This window comes from Clytia hemisphaerica, unplaced genomic scaffold, assembly GCF_902728285.1.
Source record: "Clytia hemisphaerica strain Z4C2 unplaced genomic scaffold, Clytia hemisphaerica genome assembly, whole genome shotgun sequence".
Taxonomy (NCBI): domain Eukaryota; kingdom Metazoa; phylum Cnidaria; class Hydrozoa; order Leptothecata; family Clytiidae; genus Clytia; species Clytia hemisphaerica.
Window position 1 is genome coordinate 26254 of NW_027103644.1, and position 27841 is coordinate 54094.

Genomic DNA, 27841 nt, shown 5'->3' on the forward strand with positions numbered 1-27841 from the left:
CGTTTTTCCCTTTTCCATTCATCAAAGATAAATACTCTTCTCCACTAAATATTTCCTTCCTCATTATGCCTAGGCATTAGTAAAAGTTTAGAAAATGGAGAAAATCACCACTTTGGAAAATTGGGGGGGGGGGTGCGCCATTTAAAAAAATTGACTTTGGCCCCTCCAGAAAATTTTCTCACAACGCCACTGATGACACCCCCTTGACGTGGCCAATGAATTTTGTCTCCGATTGGCATGTTGCTCCGTCTGCCATTTCCAAGCCGTCCATCTCCTCTGTTGCTTCATATTCGAAGGGTTTATTGAATGTAGTGTTTAAGTACATGGTGTCTTTAGTAATGTTCAATCGTAGATCCATTAATTTATAGCATTTGTCTTGTTCCAAATCAGCTTCTGTATCCTCACCGGATAGGGTCATTTTTAGGCAGATTTGATCATCTCTCTCAGAATGATCTCTCTCTTCTGTATTGTCCCTCTGTGAGCATTATAATCCTCGATTTCTCCAACCTTCTACACATTTACTTTGACATTAACCAACTGACCATTAGCAAATTTTCGGAGGTCTTTGAGAAATTCAACATTGTCGGTTGTCAGCTCTTTATTATACTTGAAATTCACGGTCGCAGGATCACATGGCTTGATTTTGGACTTCTCGTTTACAAATACTTTATTTCTTGAAATGTTATATTTGGCCATTTTAACAGGACTTTTTGATATCATTGCTTCTTCCATGCGGCGCCGTTTGGTAGGAGAAAAACATAGCGATACCTTGGCTTGTTGGTTGTCCGTTTGCAAAACAGGTCGAAATATTCACTGCCGGTTGCGCTCGTTTTTAAAAGCCAGTTTTTTTAAGAGTGGGGCAGGTCCAATAGTTTGAAACTTAGATTTTTTTCATTTTTGGATATGTTTTTCAGTATAATAAACTGAGCAAAATCCCAAAAATTTTGGTCCAAAAATCCATAATGGCAGATTTATGGCAATTATAAGTTTTTTTCCATTTTCGGTCTTTGGAGTTTATTTCATTTTCAAGTTGGAATTGAGCTTTCTAAGAACAAGATAACCAAATCATTTTTGACCAATTCTAGCCTAAAAGTGATAATCCAAAGTCTTTTAGATCCTGAAAACCAACTTTTTGATGAAAATTAATGGAAGTTTGTTGAATATAAAATAGAAGTTTATTAGAAATATCTCAAAATTTGAAAAAATTTAGAACCCTGAAGTTCAGCATGAATATAACAAGACGGCCAAGAGTCGAAAATTTCGCCTAATTGCGAAGCGAATGTACATGAGCGAAGCAGTTTTGCTATCTTGTGTGCGTACCTTTAACTAACCATTCCTTTCAACTCTCTATAAGGCAGGAGATGGGAAAAACGTTTCGAATCTCCGAGTTGCGCGATACCAAAATATAAAGGAGGTAAAATACAGAGGATATTCACCGAAATGGTATCTCAAATTACCTCCGTCATATCAAATTTGACGTATACGTCAGAATGATACGAAGAACTAATAAACCCTCCGTAACCCGTGACGTTAATGTTTAGGAGGTAACAAACACGAAGAACATCCCGGGAAATGATAACAGAAATTATCTCCGTTATAGTAAATTGATATTATTTGAATATATTGTAAAGCGAAAGTGATGTCATTATGCTTTTTCAAAAATCAAAACAAACATGCCGGCAAAAATAGGTTGTTGCTATTCTCTTTTACTTTGTTGTCTTTGGTGTGCATGCTATTAATGAGTTGAATTGGATCAATATAAAAGGGGTTGCGCGCGTTTCAGAACTCTCACGTCCCTCCACTCTGTTTGCATAGCAAAGACATGCGGGAGGCAGGAGTGACAAAAACAAGCCGTAAATGTCATTTTTATAAGTTGCGAAGCGATCCAGAGCCTCCTCGATTTGTAAGTTGCAAACAAAAATTTAATGACAAACAAACGCCGTATATCAAAGTAAGACAGCGTAAGATGGAAACCCTAAACACTCTCGGGGGATCTTGAATTTAAAAAGAGTTACAGTCACAATAAACAGACTGTACCTTTATAATCATAAAGGTTGGTGAGTCCAGTCAAAACACAGATTTGATCTGTAGCGTCATGCTTCACCTTACACCTTTACTTTACAAAATGGAAATTTTTTTACAATAAACCAAGGAAAATGTCAAAATTTCTGAGATGAATTTTTTTTGCAAACTACAGTATCATGTGTAAAAATACTAAAAAAAAGGAAGTGAGTTACTGCTTTACGGTAATGTTAGAGTTTTTAATTATTCAAGATGAATCGTAAATAGCAAAAGGTCTATTTTCAAAATATAATTTTTTTTTAAATAAGGCACGGCAAATTTTACTTTTTGTTCTACAGGAAGGCCTTCTGAAGAATATGGGTCAGTCCTGGTCAGCAAGTCAGCATATAATGAAATCAAATTTCTGAAAATTTAGGGTCAGAAGGTCAAGATTGACATTTTGAAGCACCTGACTTTTTCCTCTTTATTGATGAATGATATTTGTGTCATTTCCATTGTGATATTTTGAATTGATCTAAGTTTGGCATGAATTTACAAATACATTAATTTTCAACTTGTTCAGTGGCAAATTCAATATTATTATTTTTTTCTATTTTGAAAAATTAGGGTCGGTCAGGCCAGTAGAACAACAAATTAATTTGGTCTCACTTAATGCCAAAAAGAAAAAAACTTTCGAGCCAGAGAAATAATTTCATTTTTCCAAAAGAATGCAAAAAAGGAATATTCATGACAAAAGTATTAAACCACACTTTAAACGCATGCAAAGGAAAGTTCATAATTCACGACAAAAGTTTTCCAAGTTTTAAACGCACGTTGAAAGAAATCTCCAAATTCATGACAAAAGTATTCCACATTTTGAGCGCAAATTGAAGAAAATCTTTAAGTTCATAACAAAAGTATTCCACATTTTAAACGCATGTGAAGGAGAAGTTCATAGTTCACAACAAAATTTTTCCCCATTTTAAACGCATGGAAAGGAAAAATTCATAGTTCACGACAAAAGTTTTCCACATTTTAAACGCATGCGAAGGATAAGTTCATAGTTCACAACAAAAGTTTTCCCCATTTTAAACGCATGGAAATGAAAAGTTTCATAGTTCACAACAAAAGTTTTTCCCATTTTAAACGCATGCAAAGGAAAAGTTCATAGTTCACGACAAAAGTTTTCCACATTTTAAACGCATCTGAAGGAAAAGTTAATAGTTCACGGTAAAAGTTTTCCCCATTTTAAACGCATGCGAAGGAAAAGTTAATAGTTCACGACTAAAGTTTTCCCCATTTTAAACGCATGCAAAGAAAAAGTTAATAGTTCACGACAAAAGTTTTCCCCGTTTTAAACGCATTTAAAGGAAAATTTCATAGTTCACGGTAAAAGTTTTCCCAATTTTAAATGCATACGAAGGAAAAGTTGATAGTTCACGACCAAAGTGACCCCATTTTAAACGCATGCAAAGAAAAAGTTAATAGTTCACGACCAAAGTTTTCTCCATTTTAACGCATGCAAATAAAAAGTTAATAGTTCACGATTAAAGTTTTTCCCATTTAAAATGCATGCAAACGAAAATTTCATATTCACGACAAAAGTTAATCCCCGTTTTAAAAGCATGCAAAGGAAAATTTCATAGTTCACGAAAAAAGTTTTCCCCATTTTAAATGCATGCAAAATAAAAAAGTTAATAATTCACGACGAAAGTTTTCCACGTTTTAATTGCACGTTGAAGAAAATCTCCAAATTCATGGCAAAAGTATTCCACATTTTGAACGCATACAAAGGAAAGTCCATAATTCAAAATAATTCACGACAAAAATATCCCACATTTTTCAATGGGGGGATTAGCTAACTTTTTCAAAAGTTAACGTTCTTTGTTGGTCATGTCCCGTGAGTGTGATGTACGTTCGGGTTGTCGGCGCTTCAAAATTTGGAAATTGGCTGCTATAGAATTTCCCTCACAAAGAAGAGGTTTCACTTCCCAGATGAGTGCCATTATTGTTGTGTAAGAACAAGAAAAATTCAATCAGCAGATCATCAATCACTCAATTTTGCTTCAGGTTCAAATTTTTTACAATTAATTACTTACTTGGATAACTTGGAAACAAACCACCAACGATTCTTCTTTGATGCTGACAGTCAGTTTCTTTTTCAGGTTTATCCACAAATATTCAGTCACTTGCCTTGTCACCACAATTTAAGTATAATATACAGGCAAATTGCAGTTAGTTTGTTCTGAAAGTTGACAAATATTGTATCCATCCTGCTGTTTTTTTCAACCAACCAACAGGGAAACAAAACAGACTTCATAATTAACCATTTCTTGTCAAAAACCAAAGAAAAATTGAGAAGGCGAGCAACAGTTGTTGTACGAAGGTAGGCTATAGTTTGGCAACAACAGCAGTTCAATCATCATGTAGAAGGTGTAGATAACTCTCTTTGTTGTTGAACCAGCAGAAGAAAATTGAGGATCCAAATCAATGTCATTCCAATCCAATCCACAGCAAGCTGATGTGCTGGCAAGGCACAGGAAGGCAAGACGCAAGAAGAGAAAGTTTTTTGTTGGTAGGCAATAGCAACCGGTACAAATAAATAAACGCGCGGGAAAACGGGGAAAACAAACCAATCATAGGAGTTCTTTTGCTGCGACATGAGGATTTAGTTTCGAAAGCGATGCGATCTGAGGAAACACGAGAATTTGGTGTCATGTAGTCATACACGAACACTGAATTTTCAAAAATGTTTAGCGATATAGGGCAATTTAGTATATCGCGCGCACATTTTACCAAACGAGATACGCGCTGCGCGCGCAATCAAGATTTGTGTATGATTGTCACAAGAAATGGCTTATGTTGTAGTGTACTTAGCATTCTTTTATGAATCGAATGTTTTGTTTCCATTTTTATGGTTGGATTTGGAATGAGAGATGCCGCCAATTTCTTGTAAAAAAAGGACAATTTTGTAATTTTCACTGACTTAGGTTAGTTTTAACTCAACCTTAGATCAAAATCTTCTTCTTCTGCAATATCGACTTAACTGGCAAGTGAAAACGTAATTAGAAAAAGGTGGACCAGGAGAACCAAGGAGAACTGAGGTGAACTCATCTGGTCAACCGGCTGAATATCGAGGTGAACCCAGCAGAACCACCCAGATTCTGAACTTACTTTGAAATTTTCTTTGTGCATTTTGAACGTGGAAAACCTTTGTAGTCAACGCACTTGAAATTTTCTTTGACATGCCTTTAAAACATGAAAACTTTTTTGTCGTCAACTATAAAAATTTTCCTCCACATCCCATCTGTTCTAAAATGTGAAAAACTTTTGTTGCTTATGAGTTAATTCATTTAATCTTTCCAGCTCACCCTAATAGAGACTCATATGCATACATAGTTTTGCGTTCTTTTAAACCACATGTAGTTAATTCCCGTGAATCAAACAATGATGAATGAATCTGTAGGGGTGGTACAGTCACTTTCTGTCAGGGTTGTGGATGGTGATGTGTCGTTCTTTGATAGTTAGGGTTTGTCGTTCTTTTTTAGATGGTCTGGAAACATTAGATTAAAAAGTCTCTTTTCTCATTTTTGATCGCATAACTTTTCAAATGTGGAAAACTTCTGTCTTGAACTTGCAGGCTGCATCATTTGAAAATTTCAGGCGTGTGGTCAATCACACTCCTAAAACCTTAATTTTAGTAATTTAGGCGTGTGATAAGGAGTGCTATGCACAACTTTCAGTTGTGAAACTTACTTTATGGGGTGTGATTGATCGCACTCCTCAGACATTTTAGGTGTGTGTGGAGGTGTGCGCGTGCTATCGCACGCCTCAAATGATGTAGCCTGAACTTGGTACCGTGAGTGGTCCTAAATCCGACAGCCCTGCCTAAATCCGATGGGGTCTTTCAAAGATTTAAAAATTGTCCAAATTGTTAACATTAAACACGAGCAACGGGTTCAGAATACAGAATACAAGTAATTATTTTTACAACTCACACGTTTTTGATCACATTAGTTGACATCTTGACATTATAGTCATATTGTTAGATGTTTTGTTTCGAGAGTTCTTGCAATAGTTTATTATTCAACTTGGAGAGGGCATGTTTGTAAACATAAACATTTTTTCATAACAGTTATTTGGTCGGATTTAGGCAGGGCTGTAGGATTTAGGACCACTCACGGTATCTGTGTTTTAAATGTGGAAAGCTTTTTTTGTCAATTTGGAAATTTTCTTCCACGTTTGACGTCTAATATGGAAAACTTTTGTTGGCAATTGAAGTTGTCTTCCACTTTGGGCATTCTTTTAGATTACAAAAATGTTTCCCATAAGATTTTTTTCCCTCCTTGCAATCTGTTGGAAATTATGAATATGAAATTGCTTTGTCCTGTTTTGAAAGTTTTTTCCTTTTTTTAACATTATTACCTTAAAGGAAGAAATTTTGGCGGGAATTTAATTTGGCGGATGTCCAAAAAGGTTTTTTAGAGGGAATTTAATTTGGCGGATGGACGAAAAAACTAAATTTGGCGGGAATTTAATTTGGCGTTTGCAGAAAAATTTATCCTTAAAATGGCGTAAAAACAGCAAAAAAAATGCAAAACCACCTTAAAAGAGATCATATTTTCAAAAAGTAAAACATAAACATAAACATAATTTGGCAGGAATTTTATTTGGCGGATGGCAGAAAAAACAATTTTGGCGGGAACTTAATTTGGCGGATTCTGGCCAAATCTGCCAAATCCGCCAAATTTTCTTTCCGCCAAAATTTCTTCCTTTAAGGTAGTTATATTATGATAGTGCAAAATTACTTTTTTGAAATTATGAAATTTTCCTTGGTTCATTTTATGATATCCTCCTTTTTGTAAAGGTGAAGCGTGATGCTATAGATCAAATCTGTGTTTTGACTGGACTCACCAACCTTTATGATTATAAGGGTACAGTTTGTTTTCATTTCTAAGTTCAAAATGCCCTGACCAGTACTGGCCCTGAGTGTGTTTACTGTAGTACTTTCATCTTACTTCTTATATTGTTGTTTCTTTAAACTTTTTTGCTATTTATTCTAGAAAATGAAAAATACATAGAACGGTCGAAGCTTCATTTTTCATCAATGAGAGATTATCTACAGATGTCATTTTTACAGAGAGGAACTATAAAACATTTGCAAATGATAGGATATTCGGAAAGGCTGCAGCAAATGTAAAGGAAAACTGCACAAATGCTGCGTCGTGTTTGTATGTCATTGGTCATTAAATGTTTTGCTTGCAACTTGCGAATCGAGGAGGCTCTGGAACGCTTCGCAACTTTTATACATATACGGCTTGTAAAACTGGTAAAAAAGGAAGGAAAGTAAAAGTACTTGTACGTGTGCATAATTGGAGAACATTTAGTATAAATTAGTTTTAGTAAAGGTGTTTCTATATTTGCTTAGTGATGGTATGAGCATAGAGTTAAAGGTGAAGGTTAAAGAATGAACTTCTACCTTCCCCAGGGAAGAAAAAGTCAAGCCTTAAGAATTTTCACCGACGGATTGAATCTAGCGTTTTCATTGTTTTATATCGAAGCGTTCAATTCAACTTGGCGGTGGACCACCAAGGCGTGTCTACTCACTCGAACAGTTCAGTTTGGTTAAAAAAAGAAGAAAAGTGTTTTAATTCACCTTATTATTCCTTTTCCAGTAAATGGCAACTGGCTCAACTGGCGATCATCAAGGAATAAGCATGTTTAAGACGAAATATTCGAAAACATCTGACGATAAAGGGACGTGACGCAAAACGTGGCATACGACTAAACGGACAATCGGAAAAGTGAAGCGCTGAAAGATGAACGACGGAATGAATGTGAAAAGGAAGAAAATATTTTGTTGTTGTTTTTTATATTTGCTTGCTTTCGGATAAGGGCAGCTTAAAGTTTTTTCTGCCAAAATACTCATACTCGGTATGTACTTCGGCAATTCATAGTCCATGGGTTAATTTGGGTCTAATAAGCTCGTGACCCATATTTAGCTCTTATCCGATAGTTAGTCTGATTGCACATCTTGAGAACGACAAAGATAAGTACGTTTCACAATGTATGTAATAAGCAGGCTAACATTGGTAGAAATAACCTATTTTTTACTGCACTCTGCACTGTTCATGCCAGCCAAGGGTAAATGTTCCGAGAAAATAAATGTGTTTTCTTTTCTTTTTGTAAGGAGTGGGAAACAGAAAACGAACTTTCGTTTCACCCTACTTTGTCCTATATTTACATTTTAGTGGAATCTCCTGCTGAGTATTTGTATCCCAATCGGTTAGGTTCTACTTTGATTTTTTGTTTATTACGAGGGAGATTCCCACTGTTTGGACGGAGCGTAATCCATGGAGAGACCACCCTCACCTGCGGACAAGCCTTGTAGAGGAGTAGTGTTTCTCCCCAGAGCCCGCTTCTGTCTCTGTGATCTACCGATCACTCTGCTAGCTCATATACGTTAAAACGAAAACTTATTTAGGTATTTTGGATATATTGGGTTTATTTTCTAAATGTAAATATTACTTATCGACCGCCTGAGGGCGGTTTTAACAGTGTAGATATATAAGAGAAATCTCGTATTTTGATCGAATGAAAATTTTTGACTCGCTCACCCCTATAAACGGCTTAGCATCCTTAGATTTTGTCTGGGTATGAGAGATTGTAAAATTTTCTTTTTGTGTCATTAAGTAACCTAACAGCATGGTTAATATCGGGAAATATCTCTAATGTTTTTATTTCTCTGACGGATGTGTTGAATTTAGTTTATTTATAATCTGAAGCTTTGTGATTGGCTAAAAGACTCAGATTTACGGCAACTGATTGGTTAAAATTTTCCCAGTCTCTTTTTTTTCCGTGGAGTTTTGTATTTACTTTTTGAAGATCCGCTTATCAAATTCCAGCGCAAAAATATAGGATACAGTCTGGTAGGAAATGATGAAAAAAAACTACCCGGATGTGAGGAAAACCAGTGATTGGCTGAACTCAAAATCTTTATTCGACCAAGTCTTTTGAAACAAAGACTGGAAGAAGAATTCACCTGAAGTAGCTGAGCTGAACTGCAGAATACCTTACCAAAGATTGACTACAACGAAGAGTAAGTTATATTACTTTATGTTTGCCATTAATTTGGTCAAAACCTCAAACAGCTATGACGGCTAATTGCTATGACAGCAAATCTGATTAATTATCAATTAAAAATAAATTTTCATGTGACAATTATTATAATTTAATTGAAAATGCCTCGTAGAAAAGGTTTTGATCAATTTAATGGTAGTCCTGTTCAAGTAAATGATGACTTCCATCTTCAAAACGCCTTGCGGGATGATCCTAATGTATTTAGCTGTGCCATTGATAGCTTCATTGAAATCATTTACTATACAATTTTCCCTAAATTAGTTGATCTTTCAAACATGACACATTTTATACAGCTATTGTATAACAACTGTCATTCCTACATGAATCACAAAATCGAAATGATTTCCGCAGGCCAGAAAGATTATCGTTCATTAGCTTTGTATGTCAGGGATCCAATCTGGGAATACGTCAAGTACTTCTGTCCTTCTTTCCGTGCAATGGATTCAAACGCACAATTCTCAGAGATTTTTCAAGAACGTGTTTTTGGAGAGCTAAATGATATTGAGGAAGCACTTTTTAAAACTACTTACACATACAATCAGGAGTGCCAAACATGTAACAATTTATGTGATGGAAATCTTTCTACATTTATTCAATATTTTTCATGGGAGGCTGATGCATTAGATTTCAATGTTTGTCAAAATTGGCCAGCACTTTTATTTTCCGAAAACTATTTTGTTCCCTCAATCATATGTCGTAATTGCTCGGAATCAATAAGTCTTACCAATTCATACATTAGCCCTGCACAGAATTTATTCATAGAACTTGCACCCAACATCATGAACTATGTTTTAATTCCGGACCAATTTCAAATTGGAAATTTAGTTTATAAATTATCTGGTTGTGTTAGAAATAGTGAAAGACATTTCACTTCTGCAGTATACAACTCGTCATTAAATAGATGGCAATACATCGATGATTTATCACTACATACCAAGGTTTATGTTTCATTTTATCATTTAAAAAGGGACTATTCAAACGGTTGGTTTTTTTTATGCTATTCGTTGAATGAAAATGATGGAATGCTGGGTTGTCAGAATTCTACCCATTTCATGAATGCACTTCCGATACCTTCCAATACGCAAGAGGTGCACCAAATTAGTTCTACATTGACAACCAATGTTCCCCAAACTGACCTCCCTAATCTAAGTCCTTCTACAATTAACAAAAAAAAACTGTTAAAAAGAAAAACAGAGAAATCTCAGGTTCTTAAAGAAAATACAGCTGAATCAAAAAAAACATGTTCAGACAAGATTAATCACAAATATTTTGACAACAGCGAATCAAAAAACTCAACTTCTTTTCCAAAAGAAGCTCTCTGTAATTTTCAAAAATTTTACAAATCACTATCTGAGCTTGAACTAAATCAATGCCATGTTTGCAAAGAAGTCTGGTTTAGAATTAGAGGTGATTTATGCACACGTTGTAAGAGAGATAATCAAATACCAAGAAAGTTTAGCATAGAAAATGAAATGGTACCCTCTCCCGTCCCAAACGAGTTGAGTGGTTTGACCCAGATAGAAGAAATGCTAATTGCACGAATTTTACCTGTGATGAATGTTTATTACAAACCTCGTGGTGGTCAAAGGGGCTACAAAGGACATGTCATAAATTTTCCCTCGGATGTTCAAAAAGTTGTAGACATTCTTCCTAACTTGCCATCAGACTTGCCTGTCATTAGAATTGAAAAAGAATCAGGCTCTAACTTTTCTAAGCATTTCAGAGTAAGAAAATCTAAAGTTTTGGATGCTCTTCAATGGTTGGTAAACAATAACCCTCAGTATTACCATGTAACAATCAACCTTGAAAGAATTCACAGTCTTCCTATAGATGGAGAACTTGAAGTTAATTCCTTAACTCAAAACTCTGAAACTGAAGTTCCACCTGATTATGGCCCTGATGATGAAGAAGATTTGCGGCCTGAAGAGCTCTCCTCTTTCCTACCCAGTAACCCAAATAAAAAGTCTCAGAAAGAGTCCGTCAAAGATGTGATAAACAATCCACCTTCTCTTAAGATGATTGGAAATGATCCTATTAATGAATTCAATACACCTTTTCTTGCAACTCTAGCTTTTCCAACCCTTTTTCCTGATGGAAAAGGAGATCCATTTAATTATGCCATTCGAAGAGATATCAGCTCAAGTCCTATTGAATCACTTGCCTTGAAATTGAAACACCTTTTGAAATTTGGCGAGAGAAATTCTGATTCTTGGTATTACAGGTTTGCCTCCCATCCACGCTTTGCCTATTGGGCATATAACATTTTATCACGCCAAAGGATTTTGAGTAGAGGAAATCTTTATATTAAAAGAAACCCAAATGATGCAAATCTGTCTGCCCAAGAATTTAATGAAATGGTTGATTCTAATTCAGCCTACTCATTGATGGGAAGAATGTTTTACTATGCGAAAGAAGTTTCTGGGTCAAACGCCTATTGGAATAAGCTCCGCCAAGATCTTGATGCCCTTATTAAACAAGAAGGGGTGCCTACAATATTTTTTACTCTCAGTATGGCTGAATATCATTGGCCTGATTTTTTAAAACTATTTGGAAATAACCATCAAGAAAAAGATATAAGAAAACTTATAAACAATAATCCTCATATTGTTGACTGGTATTTTACTGAAAGGACTGAAAAATTCATGAAATGTTGGCTTTATGACTACTTAAATGCAGAATGGCACTGGCGCCGTTTTGAATATGCATCGAGAGGATCCATTCATTGTCATGGACTTGCTAAACTGAAGTCAGACCCAGGCCTGGTAACTCTTACAGAAAAAGCTCTTAAGGGACATCTTGCTAATTTAAGATTAAATAATATGAATTGTTTGAATGATTCCGATTTAGAAAAGTTGAATTCTCTTGTTGAGGAAGGTGAAGTGGCTTCAAAGATAGTATGTGATTATGTTGATTCCTTGCTATCAACATGCAATACAATTTATTCTGATGAGTGGGTGAAACCAAATAGGCATGCCTGCAAAACTGATTTTCAAAATTTGGACAACAAAACAAAGTTGGACGACGACTACACAAATCTCTTAAATTCAGTTCAAAAACACACGTGTAGTAGTGCATATTGTTTGCGCAAAAAGAAAGACGATTCTGTTTGTAGATTCCATTTTCCATTTGATTGTGAAACTTCTACAAGGATAGAGTTTACAAAAGTTCACACTAAAGATGGCTCAGAAAAATATCGAGCAGAGATTAAAACAAAGCGAAATGACCCTAGGCTCAATAGACATCAACGTGTCCAATTACAAGGTTGGCGTGCAAATACAGACATTAGCGTAATCATTGATTATCATTCTTGTGTAGAATATCTTACAAAATATGCTTCAAAACCTGAAAGCATAAGTTGTGCTGCAAAGGATTCTTTCTCATATGTTGCTAACAAAAATAATGAACATCAATTTGAGGGTAAGAAAGCTCTAAAGCAAGTGATGATGCATGCTGTTGGACAGAGAGATATGAGCATCCAAGAAGTTTGTCATCAGATTTTACAGTTAAAACTTTATAGTAGCTCATTTGAAGTTTTGCCAATTTCACTTAATGGCTCAAGAAAAGTTGAACTGGATGAGGGAGAACTTGTCTACAAACCTTCGCACTTGGATTATTATGCTAAAAGAAATGAACTCCAAACATCATACGACATTCTTGGACTTAACTTTATTGAATTTCATTCTAAATACGCAGTTACTAATGATGAAGTAATTAAACGTAAGAAAAAAAAGGTTATCAAAATCACTCCCAATTACTCACCAAATCCAAAAAGTGCATACTACCCTTTGTATTGCAAATTCAACTTGCTAAAATACAAGGTCTGGATTCATGATCCACAATCAGCTTGGAATGGATTGGAGGAAACTGAGCTAAATTTTGTTAACTGTTGGAAAGAATTTCTATCGTCACCTGTTGGTCAAGAGTCAGTACCAAATTATGTTCAAGAACTTGAAAATACATATCTTTCTGACTTGTTTGATAGAAGCAGTAGTCCAAGTGACTGCTCAGAAGATGATGATAATGAAGATAATATGAGAGAAGATTGGATGATTTTGTCAGACTTTTTTAACAACTCTGATGATAATTTGTGCAACAGTTCTTCAGATTCAATCGAATATTGGATTGAACAAAGTGAACAATTTTCTGATAGTGAAAAAATGGAAATGCCAACTTGGATCAACTCGCAAAAGACTATCTTCACACCAAGTTCTTTTATACACTCTGAAAACATTGAATTAGAGAATATCAGGATGCTTAATAAAAATCAGTTAAAAGCGTTTTCTTTGGTTCAAAATCATTATGCTCAAAATTCTCAAACTCAGTTGCTCATGATCATCACTGGCCAAGCAGGTTGTGGTAAAAGCTTTTTAATTAACAGACTCCGCTATTTGTTAAATGAATCTTGCTTAGTGACATCCCTTTTTGGTATAGCTGCTTTTAACATCAATGGCTCTACCCTTCACTATTTGTTGAAATTACCAATAAGAAATAAGCGAAACCATGATTTAAATGGAAATGTTTTACTTGAACTACAAGAGAAATTCCATGGAAAAAAGTACTTGATTATAGATGAGTTTTCAGTCATTAGTAAACAAAATTTAGCATGGATCAATCGCAGATGTAAACAGGTAACAGGAAAAAATGATCTTCCATTTGGTGGGTTAAATGTGATATTAGTAGGTGACTTAGGACAACTCCCACCAGTTAAAGGCAATGTACTTTATGATGCTTTTGCTGATACTGAGCTTGCCCTTGAAGGACATTTTTTATATAATCAATTCAATTCAATTATAATGTTGACTGAAAACAAAAGAAGTTCAGGCAGTGAGGACTCTCAAGTTAGATTCAGGACATTGCTAAACAATGTTCGAAATGGGAACATAGACGAAAGTGATTGGCAACTATTGCTCTCAAGATCACCTTCCATTAACATTAATGATTCAACCAGACCAGTTCCGTTACGTCTTTCATATCGAAATGAAAAAGTTGCTTCAGACAATAGTAATGCATTGCTTGAACTAGGAAATCCAATAGCAAAAGTTACAGCTTTGCACAGTAAACCCTCTGCATCTAAATGCTCATCTGATGACATGGGTGGTCTACAAAAAGATCTATTCCTATCATTAGAATCCAGAGTAATGCTAACAAGAAATTTATGGACTAGTGTTGGACTGTGTAATGGTGCATTAGGTACAGTTCAGAAAATAATTTATGCAAGCAATGAGGGGCCTCCCAAGTTTCCTATAGCAATTCTCATTCAATTTGATAATTATACAGGTCCGAGCTTTTCAGCATCAGTGCCACGCTTAGTTCCAATTCCCCCTTCCACCAATACATCTGATTCACTGGGTTCTGAGTATGAAAGAACACAGTTTCCATTAAAACTAGCTTGGGCAATCACTATACATAAATCACAAGGCCTAACACTAGATAACATTTCAGTAGACCTGGGTAAAAGTGAGAGCTCTCACGGTTTAACATACGTTGCCCTCTCAAGGGTGAGAAACTTGGATTCTTTAGTTGTTGAACCAATGAGTTTTCAAAGGCTAACTTCAATTGGAAAAAGTAAAAATTTTGCAAATAGGTTATTGGAAGAAGAAAGATTGAAACAAATGTCTAATTCATTATTTTAACTTATATGTAAAACTCAACTAAACGTTTAGATTTGTTATAATTATTATTATTCATAATCAGATTAATTCTTTAAATTTGTTCTAATATTTTCTTCAGTGAGTCAAAGACGTGTTAGAAAGAAGCCTGCATCCTCAACCATTTCATCAGCTCAGAAAGGTAAGGTGTTTAATAATTTGAATTATTTCTTTTGGTTAGGGGCAGGGATAATTAGAATTGAGGGTAAATGTTTTCATTAAGAGAGATTAAGTATCTGTTAATTTATTTATTTCAGCTTTCGACTGTGACACATCTTCTGTTTCTGGACCAAGCCTAAATAATACTGGAAACCAAACACCAGATAAAGACTTGCCATCTACAACTGGTAAATATATCAACTCAGTTGCATTTGTATAAAATACTACCCCAATATCCAAAGACTACTTATTTACAAAAGCTTTATTTTCTCTATATGAGGTGAAACATTTTCTGATTTTTAAACGACTTTGATTTTTCAGCCATGGACTGTGACACATCTTCTGTTTCTGGACCAAGCCCATGTCATGCTGGAGAGCAAACACCTCAAAAAGACTTGTCATCTACAACCGGTAAAGTATATCAACTTAGTTGAATTTAATTAATTCATACTGTACTGCTAATCTTAAAAAGGCTTTTTCTCCATAATCCGAAGACTGAGATTTATAAAGGCTTATTATATCCCTTGAGATAAAATCAGAAAATACTATAACCTGAACTATTTGATTTTTTAGCAATGAACGATGACTTACTCTCAGTTTCTGGAGCAATCTCATGTCATGCTGGAGACCAAACACCTCAGAAAGTCTTGTCATCTACAACCGGTAAAATATATCAACTTTAGTTGAATTTCCATATGTACATCTTGGCAGGCTACGTGGTTTATTTCGTACAGTAAAATCCATTCTCTAGACTATAGATAGTTCCAGGCTTTTGGCCTTTCTCTGATGCTTTAAACTTTGCTTTTTTGCCTTTGCTTTGCTATATGTGGCCACTAGTGACCCCCATCATAATTTGGTAGAGACACTAATTTGTAATTTGTACATATTGTAAGAAATAATAACCAAAAATTCTAATTCAGATTCAAAGAAAGAAGGTATCATTCCATCATTGTCACCTTCCAACCACCCAAGATGCTTACAGCCGTTGTTATTAACACCTCAAAAGGAACATATGAGTCATATGACCAGTAAGTAAATCATTTTACTAGACTAAATTTCATCAATAACTCAAAAAGATGCATCAAAACATATGTTATAATATTCAAACACATTTTCCTTGACAAGCAATTTTATCAATAACTTAAATCAATAGCACAATATCATTCTGATTTATAGATCGTAATATTTCGTTGAAGAGGCCTGCAAATAATGAATCGGATACATCAACACCAACAAAATCAAGTTACAAATCACCTGTGCAATCACCGTCACGCTCATTCTCGCCCTGTATTCCTGCCAACGCAAGAGGTAAAAAATCTATTTGCTATCTAGATTTTAAAAAGTGCAAAAGTATGTATGATGAGTGTGATTTCAATTTCGAAGGTCAGGTCTAAGTAAATGTCTTATGAAATCCATACCTATAACTTTCTAAACACTTATGCTTCTTTCGACTTTACAGAATTAAAAGCTTGATTAAATAATCCATTCAAAGTTACAAACCTTTACAAAAAAATATTACTAGAAATGAAACATTTTGTAGGTTAAAATATTCACTTGCAAAATTCATTATATTTATTTTTCATATGTTCCTTTTCAGACTTAGGTGGATATGTAGGGTGTGTAACGCCCATCCGCAGTAATCAGGCCAACACTAGGAAGCATTTTTGGGTCCATGTTAAAATTGGCCCATCAAATTTCATACGCTTAATGGTTTCAAATCATTGTCAAATGCAGCATGTCCGTCAAGAGTTGATGTCATTTTTCCACAACAAACAACCAATAATGATTGGTAAAATCGTTCCAGGAAAAGAATGTTATTATTATAACAACTATTCCACAATGCAAGAGCCATCTCAGCCATTAAATTTTTCGATTGATGACACAGACGCTACACTGTTATCAGACATAGATGAAGAGGGAGAAGTTCTCTCATTGACAGGTAAAGTTAAGTTTACTGAAAAAACTGAAATCAAAAATTTCTATAATAAACAAGGAAATAGCAAATCAGAAAAGAAACGAAATGCAATCATTTCGGATGGCTCGCATACAATGACTATCACAGTGTGGGGTGATTTGATTGATTCAATCAAAGAGAACACACATGTTCAATTCCATTGTATCACCAGTAAATTTTTCAATGAAAATATTGAACTGAGCACCAAATTTTCAACATCGATATGCTACCTCTCAAATGATATACCAACAGTTGACATGGAAACCGTTCATGTTCCAGCAGAAATCCTTAACGTTTCGGAATCAATTTTATGTACTCAAGTTGTAGCAGTGAAAATTGAGAAATTCAATCAGTGTTTCTTCTGCCCTAAGAAGAAATTGGAACAATCTCCACATGATCTAGGCTTATACAAATGTCCACAGTGCAAGAGAGACTTCCACACCAATTTGTTGAATAATTACAGCATGGCAATGACGTGCTATGTCGACGTTATGGTGGACGATAGTAATGTAATGGCCTTCACAATTCATGACAAGGAAATTTCATCCATCTTTGGAGTTATGAAGAAGAATGTCCCGCAACTAAAGATGCACATTTTATCGTTGAAAGATTTTACTGTTGAATTTCACAAACAGAAAAAGAACATCTTGAGCATCACAACTGAAGATCTGTAAAATACACAAACATTAATGTATATAGACAATGCATTCCCATGCTTTAGTTTTGTTAACCATTTGCTTAGCATTTCATTATTTCCATGTCAATGTTATCATGGCTTACGTTTCAGCATAAAAAAGACTCCAGTCCATATTTAACAATCAAATTCGCATTCAGAAAGAAGATAGCAGCTAAACACTATCTTATTTTTCATTTTTCATTCAAGTTTTTAACCATAGAAACTTTGGAACCTTCTAAAGATGAGTTTTCTTTTGTTTTAAGTTACATTTGTAATTAGCCACTACTCCTCATAAGTTGTTACTTTCATTTGACAACACACTTTTATCATTTTGTTAATATTATTTACTCCTAGAACAAAAAAGTTATTTTATATTCTTGCAACGGTTTCTCTTTCGTGTAAAATAATGAGACGCTCTATTGGAAATTTGACAACTTTTTTTATCAATCATTTTTCACAATTTTGAAAAAAAACTCCTCTAACCATGTCAACTTTATGTAAATGAGCTTTTTTTTAACTGTAAATATTCATGTACATTATTTTTAAACTAAAACATCTGAAGTCAGTTCAAAATACAATATGTCGTTCAAACCTACAACGCCAGAAACATCCAAAAAAACATTTCCAAAAGAAAAGCAGACGAAGTATTGTGAACTGTCTTTTTTATTTACACGTTTGATTTTTTAAGGTGATATTTCTTTATTTTTTGTTACATTTTTTAGACATTTAAAAGTCTTTATTTTTTATACATATATTTACAAGCTTCTGGTAAGATGTAAATTTTATGTTTAGTCTTTAGTTAAAAGTTAACAAAATTTAAAACCAAGTTTTTTTTATTTTCACTCCATTGAGTTGCACTGAACTGTTTTCTTTTAACCCTATCTTTACCGGGCCCAACACACCTTTCTTTACAGACCGGAGCTCCGGCCTTTTGGCACTCCACATTTTTTTGCTTCAGTTTGCTTAAAACTTCTTTAAATTCATAGAATTTTTTGACACTGTGCTATTTTCTACACTTTCAATGATACAAAATTCTCCATATATCTCATTTCGAACAAAACCGAGCATCCAAAGTGATGAAACAAACTGACTTTTATTAAACCTCCGAACATTATTAACCCACATCGGTGAAACGTGGGCCTTTCCGGGCAAACTTGAATTGCGGGAGTGGTGTATTAGGTGTGGTTTTCGTCATTTTACAAAAGTTTTCTCATGATCTTCTTCAAAGTTTGTCTACTAAAGTTTTAAACGGCAATCCCAAAATGTCATCTCTGATGATTTATTATGTTCAAAACAACCAAAATCTGATGCGACCCATTTAGAAACCCAGTTTTGTTCAGGTGTCACCGAAAATGGGTATCAAATAAATAAACGCTCTGAATTCAAGCTAGATCGGTAACAAAATTCTACAATCGGTTACAAAATACTTGGCACGAAAAGGCAATCCACCGGGGTGTTTTGAAACCACAATCGATTTGCAAGGCTCTAAAGTAGGTTGGAAGGGTAGAGTTTTAACTCTGAGTTTTAACGCTAGACTTAAGACTCCAAAAGTTCAAAAATGGTCCATTAGGGCTTGAAATATAGCCTAGAAACCAATAAATCACTCCCAGATGAAATTGACAATTTTCGAAAAATGGCAAATTAGCCAAAAGTGCCAATATGTTATGGCACCGATTGTAGATAGATATAAAAGCTTGTTAGAAGAATTGGACTCTATATTTTCACATGAAAATGGTCAAGCAGACCCAGGCTATGAAAAAGAATTGTTTAAAAACATTTCTCACGCAAAGGTTACAGAATGGTCCAACTTATCGGAAAAGTTTAAAAACTAGATTACAATTCTTATCAAACTCCCACAAATCTTGGAATCAGCGGTCGCCAACAGTGTGTTTGAAACACGCTGACCTAGTATTAGAGAGATTTTTATATACCAGATTATTGGTGATAAAAGAGAACTGAAAAAAGGAAAGGAATTTTTAACGCTCTAAGGAAACCCCTGAAATTACAGCATGTTTTAATTTTAATGTGCGACCAACCTTGTTATGTTTATCCCCTTATCCTATAAAGTCTTTATTTTTTATAAGAATTCATCTTTATAAGAATCACGAGGCTGGCTCAAAACTACCCAAATTATCTCTGCCTCAATGTAATACTAAAGATATTTTAAATAAGCATTACGATAGTTTATAAACAGTTCGGGATTTTCCTCTTATTTCAGGACGATCCCAAGTATAAGCGTGGTGTGATCAAGTATAGGGAAGGTTTTTGAAAGGCTGCTTGCATCTATTTTTATTTTTTCTGTGAAAAAGGTTTTTTCAGGAGATCTGGGCAGCCTTTTTCTAAACATGCGGCACACATAAATTACTTCACGGCAAAAATAAGAGATAAGAGCAGCCTTTCAAAAACCGTCGTTATATTTGATGACGTCGCTATACTTGGAATCGTTCGTAAATAAGAGGAAAGTTCCGTACTGATTAAGTAGCTAATTATATGGTTGATTACATTTAGCTTAGATTTGTAAAGGACGAGCGGGGCGATAAATCCGTAATAGCCCCGCTTTTTTGTAATCACCCTGATGTAAACAAAAATTTTTATTGGTTGAAAGAAAAGTATCGTACGATATTTTGATTGGTTAACAAAATATCGTACGAAATTTTTAAGCCAATCAAAATAAGAGTGTCAGTCGAATGTTTTTTTATAGTTTCGAATGTTTTTATAAGTTTCGAAAAAAATAGAGATTGGGTGTTCTTCGATTCTTTTTTTGACCATATAATTAACGCGGAATAACATTGTATTCTCGGGTGATTTTGGATTAATAACCCCTCGTTTCATTGAAAACACTTCAAAATAGCCCTCACTATAAACCATGTTATTACTAGTACTTATCGTTATGAAAAATGGCCAATATCATGCTTGAAAAATGATCTATTTTTTTAAATTTAAACATTCCAAAAAAATACAAATCAAAATAATAGCCTTTTGTGTGAATTTCGAAAAATCTTATCATTAAGAATCAATTAAGATTACTTTTAGCATGGCATGGACCGGGGTTTATGTACCCCCTAAGAAAATAGGTACCCCCTGAATTTTAGGTACCCCCAAACAACAGACGTTAGCAGGTAACCCCTGTGATTGGTACCCCCTGTGACTTGAGTATATGTCAAGAAATGAAAAAAATTGTATATTTTTACAATTAAAAAGAATAATGATAGTTAGATAAAAGCAAGATAAAATATAGTTCCCAAGCCCCCAGACCTTACTGCATAAAAGTTGGATACCCCCAGAGATCATAGGTACCCCCTAAAATTGAAAAAAAATCCATCCCCCAGCCTTTTTCAGGAAGATCTTGGTTGTAGCCCCCCCCCCCTGCGGGCTGGGGGGGTTCATGCCATGTTTTAGGCTCAATAAGTAAAAATTAAGAATTACGAGGATCACCCCAATTTGTGTAATTCTTATAAAAAATAAAGACAAGTCAAGCTATCTCAAGGCACGTTCTTACAATGTGCTTGATTTTCAACTATTTTAAGCCTTATAAGGCTTGTAAAAAAGTGAAAAGTTTGTGATTTTATAAAGCTAAATTTATTAAATCTTCACTCATTTATTTTAGCATTGGAATATTATTTAAAATTATTCAAATAAGATAGCAGGCGTGAAAATTTGTCGTCTTAAATTTCAATTGCACAATAAAATAGGAAACGAGAAAAAGAACAGGTTCATCAAAAAACAGTATAGTAGCATGTGTTGTGAAAGCTTTTTTTGAAGTAAAAATCATGTAAAAATATATGTACATTGTTGTTAAAACTAAATACAGTTAAAACAAAAGAATGATAAAACAAAAATAGGTGTAAAAAAGGCCAGCTTTAAGGGGGGGGGGGGGGGTTGTACTTTTACGGTGTGACGGGATTGGCCTTTTTTTAGTACGGTATTACGGGATTTGACGAAAAAAGAGACGGGAAAACGGTATTTCAAAATCAGACGGTGACGGTATTTAGGTACATTTTTTCCCTGTACAAGCCGGTGTGACGGTGTTATTATTTTTCCAATTTTCGGGATTCCGGGATTCAGCAAAAATTTTGACGGGAAAACGGTATTTCGAACCCCTACAAACCCCACCCCCTATAAGTACAACTGATTAAACAAAAGATGAAGTGATAGTTTATGTAGAGAGAAAGTCTGAATGAATCAGCCCTTATGTTTTATCGTTTTGTCAACTTGATCTTATTTTAAGGTCATTGCGATAGTTTTGAAGTACTAAATCAACAAGATGACCATCAGGTTCAAAGATTTGCTTGTTCTCGTTAACAACTGCATTGACTTCATCTAAATTGAGCCTCAACACATATGAACCATCAAGTTTCAAATCATTCTCTTCTGATCTAAATGGGTAAAACAACATTAAAATATGGTGGGAAAACTTTTCTGGATGTTTGTTTTTGTTAGGAGTGTAGTACCTCAAAACTTTTGGAACTTTACGAAGCTTAAGTTCGGGAAGGTCTCTCCTAAGTTAGAAAGCCAGAATTTGGAGCTATTTCACCAAACCACTGGAGCGTAAGATATTTAGGCTATCACAACTGCATGAAAAAGTTTAACGTGCGCATGTAAAGTTTAACGAGTAAGCAAACTTTTTTCAGGTTTTTCAAAAAGATTTACCGCACTGAAAAGACGTAAAAACACTCTAAGTGAGGTAAATTATTTTGAAGACCAAAAGAAAAAGTCAACCACGTTTGGATTCAACTTTACATATATGTACATTCATCATTTTTGTATTTTGGCGGTTGTTTTACTAAGTTAAGAAGGACTTTCTCGAGTTACGACCATATGATGGTATTTAAAGCTCAAGAAGCCCTATAAACAATCGGCAAGTACAAAACGCCTACTACCTACTACTTACTACTTACTACCTACTACTTACTACTTACTAATATGTTAACATTTTGAATTTACAGACCGGCTCTCCTTCTTTCCTTTTTAATTTGAGAGAGGGAATCTTTCTCCTCTCTTTATTTTCTTTTTTATTTAGAGATCTTTTATAAGAAATGAGGAGACGTAACTCACCTTTATACCTTTCATAATAAGCTCACAAAAATAGAAGAAAGAAGACTATGAATAATCCTATTCGAGAATGCATATCTTACAGTACTGTGTACATAAAGTTGCTTACAACAAAAATGTGCTCAAAAAAGTTTGAAAAATCATTCCTCAAAGAATTTCATTTTGATGAGGCTTGAGTGTTGGTGGGCTCGATGTCCCAAAACATGCTTTCAAGTACCTAATAAACAGGGAGGTCAAAGGATGAAAAATAAGGTTTAAACAAAAATCATTTTTGATTTGAATTGTTCTGTTGAATCTCACCAATTTTTTGGTGCACAGTAACGCAATAAAACGGTTCAATTTTTATAAAAAGCTGCGAACCAAGCCCCCAGCCTTCTAGGATTCTTAAATAGCTAAGGCTATTCATTGCTACCGGATACAAATAGAATTTGGAACCATAGGATGACCAAAAAGTAGGTGTTCTTACATATGTATACTTTAGGCGTACAAACTTTCGCGAACAGAAACTTTCGCGATTTTCGCGAATTTTGGCCCTTTTCGCGAAAGTAAATGTATTTAAAAATTGTAGGAAGGGCCATTCGCGAAAGTTAATGCTCGCGAAAAATCCTTGACAAAATAGAAAATCTGTAAAACTTCAAACTTTGAATAAAATGTAACTTTATGGCACATTTTAGCCTGCTAAAAGACTAATAAGTCAAAGGACAAATATTTGAAAGCCAATCCAAGTAGTATTTGTCCCTCTAAGCTATTTTTTCATGTGAAAATTCTCAATTTTACGTCTTGATTCGCGAAAGTTTATGCTCACAAAAAATATTTTTCCGTTAAATTCGCGAAAGTAAATGTCGTGAATTTCGCGATTTTTCGTCCTCGCGAAAGTTTCTGCTCGCGAAAGTTTGTACGCCTAATAAAGAGTTTAAAATTCAACAACTATAGCTATAGTAAGGGGGGGGGGTTTAAGGGGTCTTAAATACCGTCATAACAAAAATTTGGGTCAAATACCGTAATACCGTCGATAAAGGAAGCCTAATTACCTAATTACCGATACCGGTAGAAAATGAAATACCGTAATCCCGTCGTTTTTTTCTGGTAATACCAATTTACCAGGGGAAAAAAGCCCCAATACCGTCGTACCGTAAAAGTGAAACCCCCTATAGTACTCTGAATTTGAGTGAATGTCTATCCCATGTTCATTAAAATGGAGTGTGGTGGTAGGATGTCATGTCATATTTACTTGTTAAAGAGTTGCGACAAAGAAATTGCTTCTGTTAGCACGAGCATACCTTTTTTTGTTCTTACATATTTTACAAGGTCAATATTTACAAGAGTTTGTCTAAAAAAGAAAACAGATGGTTTACGAGGTTTAGCCTGTACCCTATTGTACGATAGTGAGTTTTGCAAAGTTTGTTCGGTTTGTTACGTCAAGAATTTCTTGTGCAAACCGTTTTGCTGAAAAAATAAAATCAAGGGCAAGGAACATTGTAAGTAAGACAATTCTAATTCCCTTGAGGAGTAGTTCCTCTGTTCTGGGGTTTCTAAAAACACAAGAAAATCGCTTCAGAAATTTTCAGGCTTCAGAAGTAAACAATAAACTTAAAAAATCTGTATCAAATAAAACATAAGAAAAAGTCATTTCTCTGTCAAGAGTTTTGTGAAGACCTGTCAGGTCGTGATAAGTTTTCTAGATATATCCAAAAGAATTATATCAAAAAAAATGTTTCTACACAATCCTTAATTATCCGGAACAATTAGTCCGAATTCAAGCTTTAACTTCGTTTTCATTAATCGGCCGATGTCTTCTCCGTCTGGAAGTAAAATTTGTTCTTTCTTGACGGTCTGCCTCTTACGCAAAATACAGGATTTCCGAACATGATAAAAGGTATTTTGCTTTTCAAGTGTCGATTTCAGTTCATTTCGCTTGTTCCTGTAACACCTGATGTCTTTACCTTTTAAAACCATGTTGGCGGGATAAGGTGGTGGTGGATCTGAAGGCAGCTTTCGGAACTGTTCACCACATCCATAACAAACAGTCGTCCGCTCATTCTTCATCCAGACGAGACTCAACTTGTCTTCAGATGCTTCACGAGGATGTTGTCGAGAAAAATCAGGATCCCTCATTTGATCAACTTCTCTGTCGACAGGAGCCTTGCGTTTACGCGATGTTTCATTTGGCTTTCGGCCCGCTTGCTTTGGTATAAGGGGCTGAACTGCATGTGTGGTGTTTGTGAATGATGACAATAGCATTGGTAGTTTGCTAATACGAAAGGCTACGGCGATGGCATGGCTGCATATCCCTTCGTTTTTGAAGTTATGGCATTTACACGTGAAACCATTTTTATGACTTACGAAGTTAGGTTGGCTTTGGTTTGAAAAAGATATGACAATTTTTGTCGTAGGCGAGCCAGGGCATTGGACGATTCCATCTTTGCGTTGAATGATTTCTCCAGACTTTTTCCACATTGGTGCCATGTATTGTGGTAGTCCAGTGGTCTCGAAGGAAGGAAAACCGGATTCCGTATCAGCGTCAATTACAATGAGTTGGGAGTTATGAGAAGGCAAAGCTTTCGACTTGGTTTTTGATGATGAATTAGCTTTAGATGATGCCGTAACAGTGGACGAGGATTGCGTAACAGTGGATGAGGATTGCGTAGATTTGGATGATGATTTCATAACTTTGGACGATGGAATGTCTTCTTCGGATGATACAATGTCATCAAAATCATCTTCAGTAGATGATAGGAAGGCGTGAGACGATGGTCCGGATATTTTGTGCGTTGTATCAATAATGTTCACTCTTTGATTTTGTTGGTCCAAAGGCTGTTTGCGGAATATGTGCGGATCAAGACCGAATTGGACCACTTCATTCGAGAGGGTGTATGGTCCCTCATTGATAATACTTCTATGCACGTTTCTTTGAACTCTTTCAGCATAAGCCTGTGAGAATAATAGCATTTTTATAATCGATTGGCTGTTCAAATAATTGATTTACTCTCACCTGGTCAGTTACTGCACATGAACAAGGGGGTCTAGATCCAGATTCTGAAACAAAGTGCTGAAGGGGGTCCCTAACCACTCTAGTCTAGAGCAGCCCCTTCACAATTTAATGCTATATTCAGCACGACACTCATTTCCTCTAAAGGCCATGGCTCCGTAAAAGGAGCTGCCCGGGTTATCGGGTGAAGTATTTTGCTGACAAAAATCGAAACTAGTCATGTAAGGCAGTGTCAGGATGACGAGTAGAGTCATAAAGTCGATATATGCCAATTTATGCTTTTACCTACTTTCATGCAAAAAATCTGAAAAAAAACAATGGTCCAATATTTCCCAAAGTCCAAAAAAACCGTTTTTTAACCGTTTTTTGGCCCAAATTTGCCCAAAAAAATTTATTTTCGAAAACCGGGCTGGCTCCGTCACATTTTGGCCACCACCATTTTGCACCTTTGTACCAAAAATCAAAAGATTCCTATGATTCAATCCTGAGAAAAGTTGGTAACAGACGAACGGACGGACGGACGAACGAACAAACACAGGTTAATTTATAGGACCGCCACCGGGGTAGGTCCAAAAAGAAAGCTTACTTTATATAGAGCAGCAAACTCCACCCAGGTACATTTGGTTTTCGGACGACCAGAGGATGTCTGTGTCGCGTTTCTTTGTTTTACAATCTTCTTAATTCTATCGTTAACACTCTCGCTGGCGTTGTTATAAAAGAAATTGTCACCATACTGCATGAGCTCTCTTCGAACGGGGAGAATCATTTTCCTTTTCATGTCGAGGCTGATATTATTGACGAAATAATCTCCAAATTTGGCATCTTTAGTATTTCTCAACTTTCTCAAGTGAACCTCGCGGTCGTTCCATCTTTCCACTAATGGAGCAAGCATCTCATCAAAAGCTTCATCGTTTGGTGCATCAATCAATCCCTATAATCGAAAAATTCCGGTATTACATTAAGTGTATTAATTTTGGCGGATTTGGTAAAACCATCAAATTAAATACTAAAAATTTGAGGAAAGATCCCCTGTTGCAACATGCAAGCAAAATAAACCCGCTAATTTGCCATTGTTTGAAAGCTTTTTACTACAGCCCTAGTTTCGAACATTTTTGCATAATAAGATTTTCCCAACAAGGATGTGATTAAAACCTTTACGAGAAAATCAAAACAATTAGCAAATAGACGAAAAAAGATACAAACCTTTACTTTCGAAGATTCATCTCCAAATATTTCAACTAAGTAATCGCTTTGAGACGTTATTCCAAGATCGGTCAGTTTCTTTTTGATATTTCCATTAACATGTCTTTTGCAGGCAAGGATTCTACCGATAGGGAATGGCTTCATAAACCCGTTGTCGATGGATTTATCTCTATCGGAGCCGACAGCGAGAATTTCTTTCATTTTGGGATTTAATCTGACTAGAGTTTCCGCAAAATACTGGAAGGTTTCAGCCTCCAGGCTTGAATGAACAACGGCAGGGCCAGGTAACACCGGATTTTTTCGAGATTCTTTGTCATACAGCCTTAAATGCTTATATGTTAAGGGCGTGACATAAAGACCCTCGCATATATTGTAGGTTGTATCGATTGTGAGTATTGTAAATTCTGCAGGGTCCGTGCAAAAATTAACGATGTCGTTAATTTGATTGTCTGCAGCAAGAACTGCACACAAAGTGGGTAATACTTGAAAATTTCGGATGAATTCTTTTTCGTGAAGTCCATACTTTATGAACTCTGCAACAGGGTCTGGATCAACAAGTAAATCTCCTCTTTGTAGCGATCTTTGATATTTAATACCACGCAATGTGGGGAGTGAGGCCATACTTTTGTGGTTGAAGAGACCTCCAGATTCCTCAAAAAGACGATCGTAATGGATGCTTGGTCCTGTCGTGTTTCCTCTGACTGCGTCAGCTGCAGATTCCTTTGTACTTTCTGCCTTCCGTGAATGAGAATTAAAGTTTTTCTTGCAGTTGCCATGGAAAAGAATATCAAAATCATGTTCCTTTCCTTCAAATTTGTATTGTAACAATCGATTGGGAAAGAGTCCATCTTTGTTTCGTATATCATAAATCTTTCTTACGAAGTCTTTACATGACTTATTTCGATAGAATGTTGTAGAAAGCAGATACTGACCGGGAAGAAGTGTTCTATCCCTTTCTAGTTTGCTGCGTCTGAGAGCCGTAGAGTGAATTTCCTCCTCGTCACCAAAGGTTGTCAATA